This window comes from Sphaeramia orbicularis, chromosome 10 (genome assembly GCF_902148855.1).
Source record: "Sphaeramia orbicularis chromosome 10, fSphaOr1.1, whole genome shotgun sequence".
Taxonomy (NCBI): domain Eukaryota; kingdom Metazoa; phylum Chordata; class Actinopteri; order Kurtiformes; family Apogonidae; genus Sphaeramia; species Sphaeramia orbicularis.
This window is the reverse complement of record NC_043966.1, coordinates 50,200,345-50,224,046: the sequence shown is the minus strand read 5'-3', so window position 1 is coordinate 50,224,046 and position 23,702 is coordinate 50,200,345. Positions and strand designations below refer to the sequence as shown.

The 23,702-nt window shown below is 38.2% G+C and overlaps 1 pseudogene; it reads left to right on the top strand.

The window, feature by feature from the left end:
- LOC115427537 (GDNF family receptor alpha-4-like) overlaps positions 1-23,702 on the top strand; it is a 109,899-nt pseudogene that overhangs the window by 71,266 nt on the left and 14,931 nt on the right.

The following is a 23,702-nucleotide window of genomic DNA, read 5'->3' as shown; positions in this document are numbered from 1 at the left end:
GGACCAGATATGGTAGCACTTCAGATTACAGCTCAGGAATGGACCAGAACTGGTGAGGTAATAGTGTGAGTATTACAATGTCATGATTGCCAGAGTAGTAACCATGTTAAAAACTCCTAGTAATGACCAAGTTTTGGAAGTAAAAATGATATTATGATGCTGAAATTCATTTAATGTTCCAAACAATCCCTTTGATGGCCAAGCAAATTGTACAAGCATCCACAGGTTATTGGCAACCCACTCAGTGGGTTACATCGGGGTCTAATATGTGTATTTTGGCCTTACACACTTCCTGTTATAACTTTGACTTTAGGCTTTAGGTAGGTTTTATGGCTAGCGTGCAAGAGTGGATGTTAAAAGGCCAGTGCTGTGGCGTGTTACTTGTGGTAAATTCTGGTGAGGTAACTAGTAATCGAAATGCAATCAGTTTTTATCAATTTTCATAGTGGTAGACTGCGTCATACCAAACATCAGGAGACAAGAGTCAGTCAGCACTTTGAATACAACAAGATTCATGGAAGTAAAAGATGAATATGCAATTTTTGGCCCCCTTTGTAATTCTAATTGTTGTCTATATTAATTAGAATTAGTTGGTATTGAGCTCCAGATAGTCCTTTTGAGGCCAGGCATGTGCAAAGATGTGAGGGCATGCTCATCGTTACAGCAGTGTTAATGGATGTTGTAGCCCCTTTGTTCTCAGCACAAAAATATGTTAAAATACTACCAAAGTCCTCCTCTCACAAAACTATTTTTAGACGCTTGTGATGAAATGGAAGGTTGATAACTTTTATGCTCTAGTTTATTTCTTCTTTCATCACTGCCTTTGCACAAAACATATTGTGTGCATCTTCTCCTGTAACTTTCTAATAGTTTTTAACAGTTATTGTTTATCACTTGGCCCTCACATTTTCCTTTTCGTAACTCCCTGAGTGTTCTTTACCCCCAGCCTCATCTTTCATGCAACTGGATGGCGAGAACCAGTGCTTGAAAGCAGCGCAGGACTGTGGCTTGTATGAGAAGTGTGGTTCCCTGCGATCAGAATATGTCTTGGCCTGCACCAAGCGAATGCCTGGAACCAATCGCTGCAACCAGCACAAGTGCCGCCGAGCCCTCCGGCGCTTCCTGGAGAGGGTGCCTGAGGAGTACAGCTTGGGTGTCCTGTTCTGCCCCTGCACTAATGCCCTGTGTGGGGAGAGAAGGAGGAAAACCATCGTACCCTCCTGCTCTTACCAGGAAATGGATGTAGCACAACCCCACTGCCTCCACCAACAGAGCTTATGCCGCCGAGAGGACCTCTGCAGGTCAGACATAATAAGTCTTAAAAACTTTTACATTAGGCAAGTTTTCATTTAGATGTGTTTGAGATTTTACCAAAATTTTCAGAAACTCTGCAAAAAAAATGCAACAATATGATTTTAAAAAGTTATTTTAATGTTTTTAGATGTAGAATTTCATAAAATATTTTGGGACAGACATTGTCTATAGTGTTTTCCCCTGAGACTGAACCAAAGAATCCTATCACATGTCAGTCTTCTTCTATGGTTTCTGCAGTTATTCATACATGGTAGCATTTTGTTGCTGTACGTATGTTTCTTTCTTGTATCAATTTAGTGAATGTTATGGTTTCTTTATCGGTCCACATACAAAGACACAAGCAATTAATGTTATGGTTGATCAACCTTTTCCATTGCACTTATTCATACCGACCACCTCTTCTCAGTCAAAATGTAGAAATATTCTGAAATATATTTTTTTATGTCTTGGGTTTTCTAAAGCAGAAATGTACCCATTTACTCTTATTTGACTATTCAAACATTGTCACTGTCATGCTCTAAGACGAAGCTGCTGATGTTTTGTTGTTTCAACTTTCTTTGTGAAAGATCATTTGAAATACTGAAATAAATGCCAACTGCTGTCATTAATGTGTGTGTGTGCGTACGTGTGCATATGTATGTGCGTGTGTGTATGTGCATGTGTGCGCGCATGTGCATGTTTGTGTGCAAGTGTGTGTGTGTGTGTGTGTGTGTGCGTGTGCGTGTGTGTGTGTGTGCAGTTGGCTTGGGTCAGCAGTATCTACTGGTCAATATATGGCTGTTAAAGCTGCAGGAGCTGAAACCAGGATAAAAACAACACAAGAATTTGACGAGAAACACCTTTCTGCAGCCCTGTGCTCTTGGTCCAAAACAAAAGACTTTTCCCAGCCTCTCTGCGGAGCCACCAAGTAGAACAGTATGTACCCATGAGCTCCCAAAACCCCAGAGATTTTCTACATTCTGAAAAGAGAGTCCAGAGAAGCAAATAAAAGTCTTATTTCCTGTCTGACCATTTAAATATGCCAAAAGCTGATTATGGAATTTTTGCATGTCACAAATTTCTCTTTGTCTGACAAAAAAACCTCAAAATTATATGAATGAGACCAACTTTTTGTTAGATTTGTCTGTAATAAAATGCAGGAGGTATATGGACATGAGGAAAGCAGGAGGTTTGACTGGCTGTACGGGAGTTAGACATGACACCAGTGATACCTGCACTGTAAAAAAAAAAATCCCGTAAAAAAAACAGTAACATACCGGCAGCTGGGGTGCCAAAAAATTACTGTTAAATAACGGAAATTAACCATCTCATAAAAATATGGTAATTTTCCATAATTAAAATACAGTTCTTTGCCCGAACTTTATATGAGATTTTGCTTTTTTTTTTTTTTTTTCTCACTTTTCAATGTTTAATAAAGAATATTTACATGTATTAAAACAGTCAAATTACCTATAATATGGACTAACGTTGTTATAAATCAAATAATAGGGCTTAAAATTGCAGAAAAGTTCTGTTGGTGCTTATCATATAATTTTATGTTAAAAACTTGTATATCAATTAATATTTGATGTAATAAAATGATATACCCCACATAAAAACATTTGATTTATCTTTCAAACCTTTCAATTAACTGTTAATAAACTAGTTGTCTGGATTTAACTTCCAACAATTTACTGTTAATTTAAGATCATATAAAGTATTAACATCATGTTTGTAGATTACTTCACATTCAATCATGTGGCTTTTTTGGATTACTTCTTATAAAGGAAGTACAATTTTGACATAAAGTCACACAGGCCATAGAATAACATGATGTCAGCTTCAGTGCAGCTGAAATAGTACAGGATATGCTTTTAATTTGACAAGTTCAATATTTGACATTGATTTAAACTCAATAACCCTGGTTGAACAGGAAAGGCATTGTTCAGCCTATGGCTTTTCACTCATGGTGCACCTGAACAAAAATACAAAAACAAACACAAAAAGGCCAATAAGCATGACCATACACATATTAGCCCCACATTTACCACTAACACCACAACCCTGCTGAACCCCTGCACAGAAAAAGAACACATAATCAACAACATGCCCAATACCCACAATACAATGTGGCAAACATACCACAACATTATCTTTACTGTTAAAACTGTCATAATACAGATAACCAACCATTTATATTTACAATATTCTACTGCAAATTTAAGAATATGTGAAGTGTTGTGGTTGAATGACATATACTTTTCAATGAGACTAAGTTGTACAATTCACTGATAAAAAGTGTATTTTGACAGTTTATCAGTGCTTATACTGTACATGTTATGCATTCACAAAAATACATTTATTCAACATTTTTGTTGTGAAACCTCCCATAATTACATAAGATATTTGTCAATTAACAAACAAGTCTTGTTAAACTTACAGAACAAATACTTCTTTTATGGTTAATTATCAGTAATTTTATTTCGTTTTGTATTTTTTTTTTACAGTATTAAACTATAAATTAACAGTTTAATCTCATGAATAAAAAAGAAATATTTGTGAAATTACGATACATTTGCAAATGTATTTTAACTATATTTTTCTGTGAAAAAAGAAAACATTTCTTTTAAAAAATGGAAATTTTATGGTTATTCACAGTTACAGTTTTTTTCATGTTATTTTACATTTGACATGTAAAATCAGTCTATTTTTGTCATTTCATTGACATTTTCCAGTATCTTAAAAATACAGGAAAAATTAGGGAAAAAAAACAGTGAAAATTCTGTTAAATTATATATATATATATATATATATATATATATATATATATATATATATATATACATATATATATATATATATATATATTTTTTTTTTTTTTTTTTTTTTTTTTTTCTTACAGTGTGGGGACATTCGTCTTCTGCTTTGTGTTGACTTTGCAATCCTGATAGTTATTGGCTCACGTCAAAAACACATCAGGATGGTGCCAAGAATTACAATTACACGAGCTCAAAAATTAGAAACAATTCCATCACACTACAAATGAGCATGGGATGTATGCTATGTTTATTTATATATTCATGGAAAATGTGACAATTACTACATGGTAAATTTAATTGTAACAGATTTAGCAATTATTTTGTGTTTGCGCAAGTATGAAGCTATAGAGAAACTGCAACATTGTGTGAAGTATAACAGATATGCTTAACAATTGGACACCTACCTCCATCAGCTCCTCAGTCAGCAGCTGTGGTAGTTTTAGGATTTTGTGTGAAATACTACATGGTGAAGATGAAGAGCCAAACATTCACATAATATTAGTGGATGAAAGCATCTTTTCATATTAAAGTTCAACATAGTTGGACACAGATAACAGGTGATCAAAGAAAACATACTGGAATGTATTCATTTGTTGTGTAATCCATGTGTTTTTTAATGCTAGTGTGACTGTATTTATAATTAAGTGACTCTTTCTTTACAGTTATATAATCATAATGAAGATAATGATTCTTTGTGCCTCTTGTGTTTTAGAGGCCTCAGTTGGTGTTTATGGCTTTAATGTGTGGGTAAAAGCAAACATATGATTGAAATATCTTGAAAACTGGCAGTACATATCATGAGATTTTTGTCTGGCATTAAGTTTCGCAACACCAACCAATTCCTAGTATTATTTTGTGAGAAACAGACAAACAAACACTGAATCAAATGCAAGTTAAAGGAACTAATGAATGGATAGAGAAAAAACAAAATGTACAAGTAAAAAGATGTGTCAACACTTTATTTAAAAAAACATATTGGACCCACATTCATCAAGTTTTGACTGCACAGCACATCAAGCCATGTACACCCACATACATTTCCTGCCACTTCTGGTGTATGATATAGAGTTGTTTGTGTTGTTGCCAGGTCCAGACTGGCTGATTTCCTTCAAAACTGCCAGCCATCTCCTCTGACGGCCAGTGGCTGTCTGAAAGACTCAGCAGGACTATGCCTCCGAGCTACGCAGGACTCATCGGTATGGGCCCGAGGGGGGAGGAGGGAATGGGTGAGGGGGTTGAACTACCTAAATAAACATGCTGGAGTTTTAACTTCAACATGGTGCTTCATTCTGGAGGAGATTATATTAATTGTGATGATACATTTATATTTACAAATTATGGAGACAATGGGGCCAGGAAACCTGCCCCATGAAAGGTAGAATCTCTTGGTCACCAAAAAACTACTAAGGAAAAGGTAATTGCAAAGTATGTTATGTAGGGGAAATCATTAAGAACAAATTTGCACATTAAAATCTGGAAAGTGGTAATTAAGGTCATAGGTACATCCGACCTAAATACTGAATGTCTTTGTAAATGTAACAATAATGAAAAGTTACACTACCTTAATAAAATCACTGAAAAACCTTAAAGTGATGTTTAAATTTCAAGTGTTTTGTCTGAGTTTACATCCATTATTTAAGGTTGTGTCATGAGAAACTAGGAAACCATATTTTTTTTTAGGAAACAACAATTTGAATGACGTTATTTGAGAATGGTAAATTACACTTCTCCAGTTTTAGGACCGACAATTACTTCTCCCTTCATTTTAATATTGTTTATTTTGACAACAACCCTTTTAGAAACTGAAGAAGTTATAGTGTGATGTGGTTGTAACTCAAGGCAAAAAGATTAAACTGTATTTGATCAAACCTCAAGTGAATCTGGTCAGGTTGCGTTAAAGCCTCAGTCACAAAGATTGAATGAATGATTGAATGAATGAATGAATGAATGAATGAAATCTTATTTTGAACATGTAGACACTGAAATGAAAACAAAAATCGACCAACAAACTATAAGTACTGGTACATAAATGATTGATAAGCAAACAACACCAACAAACAAACAAACAAATAAATACTAATTATTATTATTATTTTTATTATTATATTATTAATAATAATAATAATAATAATAAAATAATAATAATGATAAGAAGAAGAAGAAGAAGAAGAAAACAAATGAAATGAAATTATACATGCTCGAAAGGAGTAGGAAGAAGTAAAAACTTATGTACGCCTACCCCCAATTTCTAGTCCTTCTGATCATTATATTATTCTTACGAATGATGGGTTCGTAAGAACCTCCCCAGTTCATACAAAATCTGGAGTTTGTTGACATTCGTGCAGGGAGCAGTAGTTTCTTACGGCCGTCTTATGAAGTTGGTATGGCTGCCGTTCAAATCAGAAGAGCAACTTGAGGCCTCCATGACAATATGACGTGATTTTGTGTCATATGAAGAACGTGACAATGTACAGTTAAGGTTGCCTTGGGAACTTCCCACATCATACCTATGGCCACTTCATTTTTTGGTCGTAAGGTGGCCATACGGCACCCCTACGTGCAACTCATGGCATTCTGAAGTCGATGGTAGGAAGATCTTACACTTTTTCAGAATATTTAGATTGGTATATTAACAGTGGCTGTGTACTAAAAGTCCTGTTTTGTGATCATCACATTCAAGATGGTAATAATGCCCACAAGACTAAAACTTCTACAGCTACTGCAAGATGAAGAAGAGGAAGATCAAGTGGTTGTGGCTGTTGTCTTGGTTCCAGCAGCAGTAGAAGAGGGACATTCTAAACACCTAACGTAAAAAAAGCTTAATGTAGTTAATGCCCGAGAACAGTGATCAGTCATCATTAAAGTTCATGTGGACATCTGTAGTCATGTCCACTTTCACCTCTGCAAAACTCACGATGACAACCCCAGAATTATGGATGCTGTCCCCATTAAGCCTTTTCCTCTCCATTGGCGCAAAAAAAATAAAAAAAACACTTTTTTTCATTCATTCATTCATTCATTCATCTTCTGAACTGCTTTATCCTGGAAAGGGCTGGGGGGGTGTTGGAGCCTATCCCAGCATTAGAGATGTCCACACATAATTTGGTGATGACTGATTGCTCTTTTCAGACATTAAGCTATGCTAAGCTTTTTTACATTAAGCGTTTTAGAATGTCCTGAAGAAGACGCAGCGAAGACAGAGACATTGGTGGGTGCAGCCATGGATACAGAGGTGGCACCTCTACAAACAGTATGAGACTGTGAGTCTAAGACCTGACTCATTACTACCCTCCTGTTATTTTTCCATAGGTAGCAGAACAAAGGAATAAGGTAGAAGTTAGAGGAACATTGATATATGAAGCAATGTCAGTCAAATTATTAGAATTTGGCCAGCATTTTATGTTTGGGATCATGTGCTGTCCATGCTACAGAATTACACACTACTGTAGAGAATATGCAGGGAAACATTGACCTGCACTGTTAAGCAAAATAAAATTAGGAGTCATAATAAGATATCAAATGAAGAAATTTGAAGTAGAAGGTATAAGAATAAAACAAAGATACACAAGAATAATAGAGGGAATTGAGCATTAAAAACACTAACTGTCCATCATCGCGTGCCTCACTCTAACTGTCTGTCACACACACTGATCCTCGAACGTCTCGTGTTGTTCTTAGGTTGTTCCTAAGGCATTCTTCAGGCACCCTACAAAAGGGGATTTCATAGCACATTCATAGAAAATCTTGCACAAGATCATCAACCTGGCTGCAAACTTTGGAATGGTCTACGAACTCTCCATTCTTATAAGTCCGCCTTGAGAAGGTCGTACAAAATTGTTCCACACGGTGTTCGTAGCAGTTCATAACGGCATTTGTGACTGAGGCATAAGTCTTTCACTTCAGCTCCACCAGTATCATTATTGGTCCTACTGCTGGAAATCATTTTAATGTCAGCCATAGCTCCAGGCTATTTGCTCTTTCTGTTCATTTCAGTTTCTTCATGTTGTTATATCCTAATCAATTAATAGTTTAAAGCATGCATGTAGGATTGCCATTATTGTACACAGGTACTTTAACTGTCAGAAACTGTTCAGTTTTTCTTCAACAGTGCTGTCACCACATAAAGCTATAAAGCCTCTGGTTTCTTGAGGCTGCAGGGATATGAACCTTCCATTTTTTTTTTTTTTTTTTTTTTTTTTTTTTAACTGTCATCAGGGTAACTAACCAAGTAACCTGTGATGTGAATGTTCAGTGTTATTTTCCAGGTCAGAGGTCAAAGGGGAATGATGATTTGGGTATGGAAGTATATCAAGTTGTGTGGATTGTGTTTACACCAACCTATGATCTGCACACAATATGAACCAAAGTACCTCCACATGTGGTCAGGCGGATCCAATCAAAATTCAGTGATGATGTATTAATGTGTGTTTCTGATCTGGATCTTATCTTGGCACAGATCACATTGCAATACCAACTGTAAATTGGGTCAGGATTATCCCAAAACATTTGTAGCCTAGACAACATTTTATCTGTCCCTACAAATTTCTTTTATACATATTGATCTAACATGAAACCAGTAAAAAGAAAACATCAGAAGGGGTTTGGAAATGTGATTGTGTCCTCATTCCCACACCTTCTTTTCCTATTTTTTTTCTCTCTAAGAGTTGCCAAATTGGCAACAAGCAGAATATTCATTTCCAACACTGAAGATGTTTTCCAGAGTCTACATAATTTTCTCCTAAAGGCTACGTTTGGGCTTTGTTTACAGTAAATCACACCGCTCTCTTTGTTCTGTGCCATAAAGCATTTCAACTGATTTTATGCCAAACATGTCAGAGGCTGTCATTCACCTCAGCTATATGTGACATGTTCTCCTCTGACCTGTAGGCACTGCCTTGACGCCCAACTACATCAGCAACAGCTCTGCAGAAGTATCATTGTGGTGTACCTGTGAAGGAAGTGGCAACCCAGTGGCAGGACTGTCTGCGACTGCAGCACATGTTCACCCACAACCCCTGCCTGCGTGAGTACACAGTGTATCACAGCTCATATAGGTAGTAGGTAAATGTCATTTGCAGCATTGATATCAATGTCCTTTCATCCTTAATATGTCATTTTAGTATGACAATAAGAAAAAAGGTGTTTGTATTTGTCTGTTTTCACTTTGAGCCTGTGTGAATAGTTCATGCACTGGTGGTGTGAAACTTTTTCATAGTACCACAGTATTATAGCTGTCTTTAAGGATTTTAATCCATCTCCTGGGAAAAATGTAACTGGCAGCCAATATAGAACTTAGTAAACACTGAAAATCCTGATTTAAAAAAACATGGCATGTTCGGTCAGTTGGTCCTTGACCTTCAGCGACCAAGGTTTGTAAGATATCTAGTGTTAAACAGACGGACAGTCAGACACAGGACAGCTGTGACATAAGCCCCAGCTGTTCAGATATTTGAGGTAATGATCATCTGCCATATTTTATCAGCTGGCACCCTGGTTATAATGAGCAGTAGCGAGTATGCTGCATGTAAATCACTATTGCTTGTGTATTATATTATATTATATTATATTATATTATGTTTTATTATATTATATTACATTATATTATATTGATAATTGTTCTACTGTCTGTCTACTACTACTACTTTCGGCTGCTCCCCTTAGGGGTCGCCACAGCAAATCATCTGCTTCCATTTGACCCAGTCTCGTGCATCGTGCTCTGTCTGACACCACTAAAAACTAGTTTAGAGTGAATTCATCTGGTTTCAAATACACAGTGTGAGCAGATAAATGAGTACAGGACAAAACAGGTGGGACTGGATGAACAGTGCAGACAATCAAAGCACTAACCTTTGTTACTTGTGGCATTTGCATGTTCACATAATACGTTTCAGCTGCAATATATTTTTAACTCTAACTGATCCAGTGAGTAGATTCTCATTTCCTAAAAAAACAACAAAACAAAACAAATGTTAGTTTTCCAGAGAACAGAAAGATTAGACAAACCAGGATTCTCATGGCCCGTCAGGCTTTTGAAAGAATGGTTAAGGGAGCATGAGACATGATTTTCACACATGGGTTGGCCACCACAGAGTCCATACCTGAACCCTGTTGAGAATCTTTGCGATGTGATGAAGAGGACTTCACACAGATCTGGATCTCCCAACATTAACAAAAATAAGCACAACTGTGGATGGAAATAAATGTCACACTTATTGTGGCTTTGTAGTAGTATATTATGGTGTAAATAGTGAAGGTGTCCTGTAATCAAATCAAATAACAAATAGTCTATATTCTAAAACCACAATCATGCCTAGTGGGTATATCTATAACCTGATTCATGCCTATGCTGTGCTCTTCAATCATTCTCAATACACTGTGTTTAGTCGTGAGTTGTGTCAGTTTCGGTGGTTTGACTACAACACTGCTATGTACAGCTATGAGGCATCAGTTAGGAAGTGAGAGGTGGCAGGAGATGAGACGCCTCAGGGTAAAGCCCTCCAGCTGTCACTCAATCAAAGCTGCTGTCAATACGGCTGTCAATACGCACTGAGCCTGTATGTCCAAACACTAAAGCCAGGATCGATGCATCAATGCATTCCCCATAAAACCTGGTGATTCATCAAGCCGCCAACAGCTCAAACAATAAAGCTGCCAAGTAGATATAGGCTCACGCCCACTCAAGGTGCCGCACCGACACACACGCACCCCCCCCCAACACACACACTCACACACACAATCATACATACACACACACACACACACACACACACACCTGAAGCAATGATGGCGCTGTGTCTCATGCAGGTAACTCTATCAGTTGGATGGGGAGTCCCGGCTCCCTGCCTGCAGACATCACCCCCCCTCCGGCTCCCAGACCCTCCCCGCTGGTTCAGGAGACGAGCTGCTGAGCAACAACCACCTGCCTGAACACAACAACAACGTTAGTACACTTCAGCTCATCACACCACATTTGAAATTAGCTTCAGACTTTTATCCTGAGGTCTTTTCAGTCTCTGTTATCTGTGGTTTCAGCTCATCCTGTCCCTGTCACGCAGAGTGTTGTTTATTTATTGTGTTTGTTTATCTCCATTGCTGAAGCTTTTAACTTTTTATCACTTCTGTTGTCTTCTGTTTGATTTTTGAAAGCACAAGTCTTCCAATACATTTTCTTTTTTGCTTCTTGACAGCTTTAAGATAAGTCATATTTATATAATTTGAAACATTGCAAATACAAGATATATGGCCAAACACTGTTTTGCACCTCACCAGTTAATACTAGAAAGATGAGAAAGAAAAGAAAAGAAAAACTTTAAGCATATTTAACTGAAAGTGTTTTTGTTTGTGTTATGGGGCCAGTTTCAGTATGATATCAGTCATAAAGATGATCCACAGCAGTTTTCATGAAATCATAATTAAACTTGAAACACTTTACAGGGGGTATCATAATCTCTGACGATGTACATATTGGTGGCATTGCAAATCTATTGTATTAGGTTTTTTTTCAAATTAAAGGTTTTAAACTCTAAGAGCAGCACACAAATAGGCAGGTTTTAACAAGAGAATGAAATGGATGAGAATTAAACACCAGCATCGGCACACATATGTACATAGGTCAAGTGGCATTGTGATCATCGTGGCTGTACTGACTGAAAGCCTGCATCATTAAATTAGGTAAAATAATAACATATTGCTGATTACAAAGTGTGTTGTTAGGTTGATACAATAGAGTCTACAGTGACTTTTTCCAGGGTTTCAAAGACTTTGCTTCAAAAAGCAGAGGATCAGCTCTATCATTGAAAAAGCTAAATGTCACCTGATATGAAGGCCTGGCATTTTAGAGGCCAAGACAAACTGCTGCTTAACTGAAATATTGCATTTTCGCAAGTAATGCAATCAAATTATTTTTGAGGTGGAATTTTAATGCAATCTAGGAGAGCATAATGACAGATTGTATTATTCCTAGAAATTCTTTTTTCTTCTGACATATGTAAATAGTTGTATGGATGCCAACCATCAAGTTAGAGATACTTTTAAAACACAACAAATGATAAACAGGTCAATTCAAGACAAACTAGAACAGTATTATTGTAGGCATACATAATAGGTGTCTTTTGATTAGAGCTGCAACCAATTAATCGATTAGATGCTTGAAGCCTATGCAAAAATTCATGATTCAGTTAATCAACTTGAACTGAGCGAAGGGAAATATTTTGTTGCAGTTTTCCTTAATGGAAGCTTCTTTGCGCGTCACAATAAGCGTCCATGTGAAACACAACAGTAGAACCAATGTTTAACATCAGAGAAATGAAGGAAACAAAGCTTGGATTCAGGAGAATTGTGTTTGAAGGTTTTTTTTGGATCACTTTTAGTCGATTGATTGGTTGCAGCTCTACTTTCAATCCAGCCTGTTTTTATTCACAGTTTTAATTCATATGTATAAAAAAATAATCAGAGCGGGAAACACTGAAAAGTCATAATAATGCTAAATGAATTGGACTCTTACCCTGGGTGGCACGGTGGTGCCACCCAGGGCAAGAAGCTCCTGGGTTCTTACCCTGGGTGCAAGAAGCTCCTGGGTTTGATTCCAACACCAAAACCTTTCCCCATGTTTGTGTGGGTTCTCTCTGGCTTCCTCCCACCATCCAAAAACATGCACTAATAGGTTAAGAAAAAGTCCCCATAGTTGTGAATGTGAGAGTGACTGGTTGTTTGTCAGCTCTGCGATGAACTGGGGACATGTACAGGGTGTACCCTGCCTTCGCCCATAGGTACCAAGGATAGGCTCCACCACCCCTGCAACCCTCTTGGGGATAAAGTGGTTCAGAAGATGACTGACTGAAATCAGGACTCCACGGAAACTAACCCTACGTTGGTGTGCTGATAAAAGGTGAATGTAAATAACAGATCCTGCATATAAATTGTGTGAAAAGCTGAAGCCTCAGTCACAAACCTTCTTATGAGCAATGGGTTCGTACAAATCTCCTGGTTCGTATGAGATCTGGAGTTCATAGACATTCGTGGAGGGAGCAGTAGTTTCTTACAGCTGTCTTATGAAGTCGGTACAGCTGCCGTTCAAAATGCAAGAGCAACTTGAGGCCTCCATGAGAAAATTATGTGATCTTGTGTTGCACAAACACCGTACAGTTGTCACAGTCTTTGTAAGGGTACCTTGGGACCTTCCTATGGCCACTTCATGAATTATTTTGTCGTAACTTGGATTTACGGCACCCCTATGGGCAACTCAAGTTGCTGGTAGGAAGACCTTATGCTTTTTCAGAATATTTAGATCGGTATATAAACCAGTGGCCGTGTACTAAAAGTCCCGTGTCGTGATCATTGCATTCAAGATGGCAATAATGCCCACAAGACTGACACTTCTACAGCTACAGCAGCAAGATGAACAAGAGGAAGATCAAGCGGTTGTTGACGCTGTCTTGGTCCAGCAGCAGAAGAAGAGGAGGGACATTCTAAGATGCTTACCGCAAAAAAAACTTTACGTAGCTTAATGCCCGAGAACAGTGATCAATGATCACCAAAGTTTGTGTGGACATCTCTAGTCACGTCCACTTTTACCTCTGCAAAATTATGACAACCCCAATTTTATGGATTACGCCTTTTCCTCTTCATAGGCGCAAAAACAATGCAAAAAAACAAAAAAAAACTCAACATAGTTTAATCTTAGAGTATGTTTTTTCATTCATTCATTCATTTTCTGAACCGCTTTATCCTCCAGAGGTTCGCAGGGGTGGAGCCTATCCCAGCTGTAGAGAAGTCCACACATAGTTTGGTGATGATTGATAGCTGTTTTCAGACATTAAACTACGTTAAGCTTTTATTACATTAAGCCTTTTAGGTTTTCAGTGTTTGTTTTGTGTTTGGGATTGTTCGCTGTCCGTGGTGCTGAATCACACATTCCTGTAAAATATGCAGGAAAACTGACCTGCACAGTTAAAAATTAGAAGTCATAAAAAGACATCAAATGAAGAAATTTGAAGTAGAAGGTAAAAGAATAAAACAAAGATACACAAGAATAATAGAGGGAAGTGAACATTAAAAACACTGACACCGACTGTTGAACCCTAAAGGCTGGTTTATGCTTGCCGCACGAACGTGACGTGTGTAAAATAGACCTGGGGAGTCGGCACGAGAGTACGTGTGGTGCATTTATACTCCGGGCGGCTCCGCGCGACGTCTATTCCCAAACTGCAGGGGTCAGTGTGCCACAAACGCATGTCTATCACAGAAAAAAACTGGAGAAGAAGAAAACTGTCAATAAACTTACCTCCTCCGGAGGGAAATTTGTGTCTGTTTCCCTGTGTTTAATGAAATTCGAGAGCCAGCTCAACTCTCTCTGAATCCGTGGGACGTTTGGGCTCCCCCTGGGTCTCCACTTCTCCCTGCGGTCTTTTTTTGCCTTCATATATCTGTCCCGAATGTTTTTCCAGGTTTTTTTTGGCCATTCCTCCTCTTTGCCGACTGTAGCTGCTGTTTCCCTCCATGAATTGTTCACAACATGGCTGTCGCGGTGGTCCCGGTGTGACGAATCATACAAGTGCCTGTACTTCTGTACTTCTACCACCAGGAGCTCCTGAATGTCGACCATGTTGTCCCATGCGTCTCTTACAAATTTTCTAAGGTGCGCGATGCGGAAAGTTTCCGCTTGAGATGAGCCGCGCAAAGGAGCGTGGCTGTGAAAATGACGTCAATTGACCGCGTGAAGCCGCGTGGAGCTTGCTGACGTGGTAAGCATAAACTAGCCTTAACTTATCCTCCTTCCTGTGGACTGTGCATTATCTCTCTCCAGGTGTTGTTTCTTTAGCTATCTGTTAATAAAACACTTTATTCCCTTCTACACCATGCATTTGAGTCCAGTTATTCACTCCGTCTTAACAGTTTGTTTCGATTCCCTCTAGAATGGCACCAGAGCCGCACGAATGATGAACTACTGTCAATAGGAACACCTTAAGTCCACCTTAAGAAAGCCGTGCGAATCTCTATCTGTACGTTTGTTTGTATTAATGTCGTAAGGGACCCTAATAACAAGGTAAGGTGTTCTTCCGATCTACTTGCGACAGCGCAGGAACATGTGGTTTCTGGACAGGCCTCCTGATCCACGAACGTCGTGCGTTATTCTTCAGTTGTTCATAAGGCATTTGTCAGGGCGCCCTGCGAAAGGAGGTTTTGTAGTGTGTTCGTGGAAAATCTTGGACAAGATCATCTACCTGGCTATGAACATAGGAACTGTCCACGAACACTCCATTCTTATAAGTCAACCTTGAGAAGGTCATATGAAATTGTCCATAAATCATTCGTTTGTGTTCGTAGCCGTTTGTAACGGCATTTGTGACTGAGGCTTGAAGACCTGCCCCATATGACCTAACTAATAGTGATCAATGATGAGACAATTTATTGATCCTAGTTAAATTGTGCCATTTACACATATGATGTTTGTCAGTTTGAAAGATAATTATATGAGCCAAGAAAGTCTCAGTTTGTGGTAAAGATAGCTAGTTTTGTGTGAAACAGTTCAGTAGACTGCATTTCTTGTCACACGTAATACACACCACCAACATCAAAACAGCTTTTACCCCGGCACATTTTACCTCATTCTGTAAAGTGAAAAAGTATTAAAAAAAGATCTTATGATGACATCACCTCCACAACTTCAGCTTTGTGTGCGTGTTTTCACATTCTGATGCAATAACTATTTTACAACAAACTGCGACTTTCTTTACTCAAAAAAAAGACGTCTTTTAAATTGACAAACATCATATATGTAAATAATGGTTTAATACAAATGGTAGCAAAAAATTACTTGTTTCTCGCCATTGACAATAAGACATTTTTTCTCCTGAAAAAAGGTCCCACAGCTGAAAGGATGAGTCTTCGGCTCTCTATAAGGAGACTGTACTTTCACTGAGTGAAAGCAAGAAATGGTTTGGACTAATCTGCGTGAGTTACCATGGTCAGATTGCATTCGCCTGAACATTCCAGACCAAGGCTTTGCATTCCAAGTTGTAGCTCATCTCATTGTGGCTACCACAATGAGCCATGACGTGTGTTTGTTTGAATGCATAAAACTTCACATTTCTTCAAGTTGGTTTTGTAAAATGAGGCACATAATTTAAGAACTCACTGGTCAAATGAGCTTCTATATTCTTTTCCCCATGCAGTTACTGCAGTTACCGTGGTCCTATCAGTCACATCATGCCATGCTTGCCTTCCTTTCCTACGTTTGCTGCTTGTGTTAGGTTAGATTGGGTTGGGTTAGGTTGGGTTGGATAAAGTTCACTTTGAAAAAAGTGAATTTGGCAGAATCTACCTGTCTGAGGACACCATAAGCCATCCCTTGTCATACTGGAGCCTTTATAAAATTCTTGACTAAAATATTATGACTCTCTCCCACATTCCTGTGGCAGAGGATTATAACAGGTGGAGATGGTGCTTCATGCATAAGGCCCTGATGTTACTGTTGTTTATGTTTCCCATTCTAAAGAATAGGAAGAAAGAGAAAGCAATTTAGCTGTTCTCCTGTTGTGTAGGTGTTTCATTGTGGAAAGAGATCTGTATGAAATTGACCTGGAAATGCTTTTGAAAACATTGTTTTTCACACAAGCTGCATGTACACAACATCAATGTAAAAGTGTTCTGATGTCATACACGTTTGTGTCACAGTACATGTACTGAAGTACTATCAGTATTCATTTTCCTTTTATTCCCATTTAAACACAAATATCTGTACTTTCTGCTCCTTAAATTTGAAAACAGGGTTGTTATTTTTAATGTATTTTTTGTATATATTTGTTTAATTTTTACGTTTCATTTTGTTCATTTTATCCATTTATTTGTTTATTTTGATGTTTTTTCATTCACATCTCAACATTTTAGCAGCTGAGATGACCACTCTATAACCTTACCTTATAAGTAGTGCTGGGCAGCAATTAAAATTTTTAATCGCAATGAATCGTGTGGATTAATCGTGATTAATCGCATAGTTATGGGGGGGGGGGGGGGGTTGCCAGCATCAACAGTGTGTATTTCCTTTCAGTGATATTTCAGACTGGAAGTACTCCGGTGATAAAACTAATTCTAGATGTCAGTGCTTCCAAACACCTGTATCCTTCTCACCCCCACCATCTGAAGACATTTAAAATGAAAATGTCCATGGAACAGACCGCTACTTTTACACATGTTTATGTCCACACCAGTTTATTTCCACTTGTGAGTGATTGACAGGAGTCTTAAGCCCACTAATAAGTACTAATACTAATAAGACCAATAATTATGTGATGTTCAGTTGTTAAAAGCAAGCAAAGGGGGCCCTCTAGTGGTCGGAATAAGTTGCACTAACGTATATTTTGTCCTTTCGGTGTTCCCGAAGCCAGTTCGGACATAAGAAGGAACTAACAGACACGTTTCTTTCACTCTGTTTGTATGGCCCCAAAAACATTTGCCTGTGAGTATTTATGTTCAGTTGTTGTCAGAATGAATAGTATCAAATACCTCTGATGTGAACCTTTGTTGCTGGTTAAAAAGACATTGTAAATCTTAAATTAATCTGTAAATGCTAATTGTTAGTGCGTCTATGGATTTTCCCATTCAAGTTAGCATCGAACTAATCACATTGTAAATAAGTAAAGGTTAGTTCAAAGGCTGGCATATTATACCTAAACACAACCAATGAATTTACATAAACAGCATGAACCTGCATAAAGAATTAGCAACCCATCTGTGACTGCGAGCATAAACGAATTAGCTTAAACATGTTAATAACACATTGTAATAAACACTTCCAAAATAATGTCAGAAACATTTTTCTAATGGCATTAAGAATGGCATTAATGGGGATTTAAAAAATTGTTGGCGTTATTTAATGAATGCGTTAACGCAGTAATAACGCGTTAACTTGCCCAGCCCTACTTATAAGCAATGTAAATGTGAAACAAAATGAGTACAATCAGAGTTTTTACTCCATAAAATAAAAACAACACAAGAACTTGCAAGATGAACCTAATATAAAAGATATAAGGCTGTGATTTCAAGACGTCATCTTAGTTTTTTCATTTTGCTAGTTTTGATATTATAAAGACTATTTCACAAGATGAAAACAAAAATATTAAATAAAATGCAATGACACAACACAAACTTATTGCAGAAGATGTAATATCACATAACAGAGGTGGGACCAAGTCAGTGTTTTGCAAGTTGCAAGTAAGTCTCAAGTCTTTCTCCTCAAGTCCTGAGTCAAGGCTGATAACTTTCAAGTCGAGTCCCAAGTCCTAAACTTTGAATTTCAAGTCCTTCGAGTCTTTTTAACAGTAATAATATATTACATTTAGATGACAGATCATATACACATTTATTCATCAAAACATGTTTGATAGAATAAGTGAACTGACAACAGGTACAAAATGTACAAAAACAAAGTGCTGATCGGGGTGGGAACTGATAGGATTTTATCAATATCAACGCCATTGTCGATTCTGCTTACCAATCCAATTCCTTATCAAGTCTCCTATTGATTCCTGAGTATTTTTGAGTGGGGAAAAAAAGTAGTTGGACAGGTCATAGTGGAGTTTGTTTGACCATTTTTCACATCAAATCATTCCCAATGTCACACATATTCACCACTGTACACACAAACAGAAAGTGAAACACAGTTTTATTTTCCTGAACTGTTTAATGAACAAATGTAAATATTCTGAAAGACTGAGAATTTTAAAAAATGTTAGGGTGATATGATCCAGACTGATCAGTGGTGGCATTCATGGTGAGTGACAGACAAATCACAACAGTGGCATATGCTCATGTTACTCTGGAGGTCCCGTTTTCTGGTTTTCCTTTTGTGGTGTCGCGGAAAACCAGAAAACAGTCCATGCGCTCAGACCTGGTCCAGATGACGTAGGGAAAACCAGAAAACATCGAGCTGGGAAATGAGAGAATCATTAAGAAGAATGATAACGCTGGAGGTGTACAATCCCGACGGAATTGATCAATTGGAACCTGTTCTAAGTAGGAGCCGGGTTTTCGATTCCCACCCCTACTGCTGACAGGTCACACAAAAACACAGAGCAGAGAGAGCGAGGTGGATTGTGTTACTCAGTGAGGGAGGTATGAAATGACTTTGATTAGTACACTTTTTAATGACACATTTTTTAAGCTTAAAGTTTTGGGTAATGTATCAAGTCTTTTCAAGTCATAAGGCTGAAGTCCAAGTGAAGTCATTGGTGTTCAAGTCCAAGTCGAGTCGTTAGTCTTTTTACATTTTGTCAAGTCGAGTCTAAAGTCATCAAAATTATTGACTCAAGTCACATGACTCGAGTCCATGTCATGTGACTTGAGTCCACATCTCTATTACATAATGTGGAGACTGAACTGTAGAGAAAAGGCACTTCTGAGTTCTATTGACATTGCAAACTGATTCGTACAGTGGAGTAAGATTCATGTTAATTCTTTTCAGTATATTTGTTACTACTTGAGTGAAATTTACACAATAGTAATATGACACAAGGTTCAGTTCACACAAGAAACAAGACACAAAAAGATGAAAGCACACATATAGTCATGACCAAACTTTTGGTCATGGCCCAAAGTTAATCTATGCATAAATGTAATTCATTTGACAATAAAGAGTTTTCACTTACAACATGCTGATAATTGTTCTTCGATACACCTCAGAATCACATGGAAACCATGGAACAGAATTGAAACAGCAAAGTTTGTGAAAAACAAATTTTTTGTCACTTTGCTGAAGCTCTCTATACATTCTGCTCATTGTGGTTGCCTGGTGAGCGGTCAGGGACTATTAGTGAACAAATGTTCTGTCTCAATTATGTCCATTTGATTTGTCTCTAACAACCAATCGCGCTTCACAAGTGGCACACAGACAGGCCCTGGCCCTCATGTTTTGATACGAGTCCTGTCGGATGGCGTGTGCATGTGCCAGCTCGGTGCTGTGCAGACACTAACACACAGAAAGACATGCTGCGACGTGCTGGGAACACATATGCTTTCAGAACACCACAGCTCCTGGCTGCCCTTGTCCAGCCACTGACCATTAAATGTGGTCCAATCCAATCACGGTCCTGGCTACTGTAACCTTGGCCCAGACCGCAATCTGCCGTAGCTGTGGTTCCCTGGCTCCCAGCATGCCTCACTGCCAGAGATAATCTGGGCCGCCAGACAAGAGGGGATTCCAACTCGCACTTTTCCTCGGTTGCCCTCCTCTCCTTGCTCACTTTCTCTCTCGCTCTGTGTGCCATCTGTGTCTCTCTCCCAGTGAGCGGATTAGATGAGGTGCGTGGTTGGAAGCAGTGCATCAGTCAGGCTTCATTAGTATGAATTTATTCAAGCCCATATGTCTCTCCTCTCTTTCTCTTCTTTCTTTCAAATCCTCCTCTTTTCCTCCTTCTATCCTTTCTTCCATCCTCTCCTTTAAACTTGTTCTCCCTTTTCTTCCTGTTCTCTGTTCCCTGCTCTTCTGTCTTCAACCCTCCTCATCCTCATCCCTTCCCCCTCCACATGCATACCTTCTCCACACATCTCCTCATCCATCATCACTCAGCCGCCTGTCCTTGGCTCTCTCCAAGGAGCTTTTGGCTTGTTTCTCTAAAGTGATTTTCCCAGAGTTTGAAAGGTGTTGAAAGGCTCAGCTCTGCCATTGAAAAAGAAAATGTCACCGATGTTCACATCTCAACATTTTAGAGACCCAGATGACTGCTCTTACTTTAAATGTGACATTTTCACAAGAAATGCAATCAAATGTATTGCATAGGAGGGATTTATTAAGGCAATCTTGGGTAACATACTGACAGACACTTTAATTATTTATTTATTTGTATTGCGGTCCAGTTTACCGGTTTTCCTGTCTGTTTGGACCTGAACTAATTGTTATAAAACATTTAAGTCACATACAAACAGAAGTACCTGGACGATTTGCGGTAATTCACTGATTATATTGTTGGTGAGTTTGGTTGGTGTGAACAGGTTTCAGGGCTTCAGCTCCCGTGGTAAAGCAGATAAATTATATTTACTGTTTTAGGTAGTTAAAGCAGTACTGATACAAATTAACCCTGTCACAGCCTCATATTGTTGTACACCTCGACATTCAGACCCTCATCACCTAGTCTCACTCTCTTGTTGCACTTTCTAACACTGGTGTTAGACTCAGAGTAGAAATAAAGTACATTTTAATATTCACATTACAGTAGTGGATAGAAACATGCATTTCCTTTAGTTGATTTTGTGGAAATCAATTAAATTTTGTGATACCTTTGGATGGAAACCAAACTAATATAACATCTTTATCTCAATTGCAAATTAGTTAGACAGAGCAGCAGACTCACAAGTTCAGAGACGTGTGTGGATAAACCAAGTTTTCAGGTGAAGGTCATGTGACAGACAGAACGACATATCTGTAGGTAGTAAATACAACATAATTTACATGAATATTCTCAGATCACCAGTAGACTAACAGGCCGCTCTCATCATAAATGTATGCAAGGACACCTAAGTAGAACCATCAGAGAGGGTCTCAGAGGGTTAGTTATGGTTTTGCACTACTTCACTATAAGAAGGTGGCCTCTGCAGGGTGTCCCATAAGTCTCCATACATAGGAAAAATAAACTGTTCTTGACATAAACCATTTTTAGTTATATAATATGCTCTATATGACTGCCATTTTGTCGGGAACATATTTCAATGCGTGTCCTCCCACTGCTGAAGAACTGTAAAGAAGAAAAATGAAGAAATACATGTTAGAACCTATATGTATGGAATGTATTATGTCTCCTATAGTATTGGAGACTTATGGGACACCTGTATATAGGCCATATTCACGTCTTTGCTGTCTATAGCCCATTGCAACAAGCAACTGAAGGCTCTTCAAACCCACCTTGTCTGATATGAAAAAGCAATCCTACCACCACTTTCGATCAGCCATCTTATTTGATTTTTTGGTGATGTTGCTTTACGTGAGTCAGCTGGTTCCAGAGAGAGTGAACAATGTCAGTTCCCCAGTGAGAATATAGAGGACGTTTCATAGACTCCTGCTGAAGGGCGTCAAGTCAGCATTCTTCTGAATTTGAGGACATAAACAATGACTTTAAATTCCATGATGTAAAGTGGTCTGATTCTGAATCAATTGTCAGTGTGGGAGGGCTGAAAAATTATTTTAAAACAGGAAGTGCTGTACTGAGCTAGCTTTGGTTCTAAAATGTATTTTTTTTTTTTTTACACATATTGGGAATTAAAAAAAAAAAAAAACCTTAACAGAAATTCTTTCAGAATTATTGGATAATTAAGTTTTACAGCTGAAAAAAACAACTTTAAACCATATGAGCACTTGTATTACCTCTGTAGTAATTTTAGAGGTTTTCTGTGTCTCACATTCACACCAACCCCAATTTTGGGAAGGTGTGAATGTGCAATCAAATTCTGATGTACATATTACTTGCATCTTTCATCAAACATAAACCCTATTCATACATGACTAGTCTAACTTGTGGACCTCTGGTGATTTGGAGAGTAGTCAGTCACAGATCAGAGTTATATCAGATTTGTTTATCAGAGTTGATAAACAAACTCTGCTTTTTACTTGACTTTGCTGTTAGGGGCATCAGTTACAGATAACGGTGAAAGATAGGTAAAATGTTCTTTATCGTAGCTGTCATCATGTGATCCATTCTCATCATATTTTCAGATGTCAGTCCTTGAAAGGATTCAGGTTTGTCTCTTACTGAATATCCATGTTGTGTCATGACATGAACCTCCTGCATTTCCAGTCAGAATATTCTTTAAAGGAGTGATATTTAGCTTTTTTTAAACGGAATTCTTCATTTTCAACATGTCCCTGTGGTCTACATAAACTGTAAATGCTCTGCTTGGGTCTGAATTCTTCATTCATTCAACTCCACAGGTCCCATCTTCAACCCTATTTCTGAGTAAGACACCAGAAAGGTCGCTTGAGCGCTGGCCCTTTAAATGCACATCAGCCACTTCAGGCCCCACCCCCTCCAGGTTGTTGGCAGTGCCTCTGTTCCGTTCAGCCAACAACTGGACCATTTTAGGTAACTGGCTCGAAGGTTCGGCATATTTTCAGTTTGGACTACAAACGCTGCTGCTGACAAACAATTATGTCATACTCACGAGAAATGTCATCAAAAGTCTTGACCTTATTATGTGCAAAAGTCATGACATAATAGTTATAAAACGCGGGACAAATTATGAAGGAATTGAAACAGGTTGTAGAATCACCTGATTTGTGCTCATAAAGATAGCTTTGCAGCATCTGGAGGTTCAGATTCAAATTTTATGAACTATTATGGTCCAAATACACAAATAAATGAACCACAGACTAATAAAAGTGGGTTTAGCAAAATATGAACCCTTTAAACTTTTATTCATCATCACCAGCACAGCCTCTGTAATCTTTGACCAAGAAGCAGGCTGAATGAATTGCTGGAGGAAATAAAAATCTTGCAACTTCCACCAATTACAGAGATGTCAATTCACACTGGATTAATATCATCACAGGACCTCTGTGTTCATTGAAATAGGGTAGGCTGTTTGGAATTTTTACTTTACAAATTA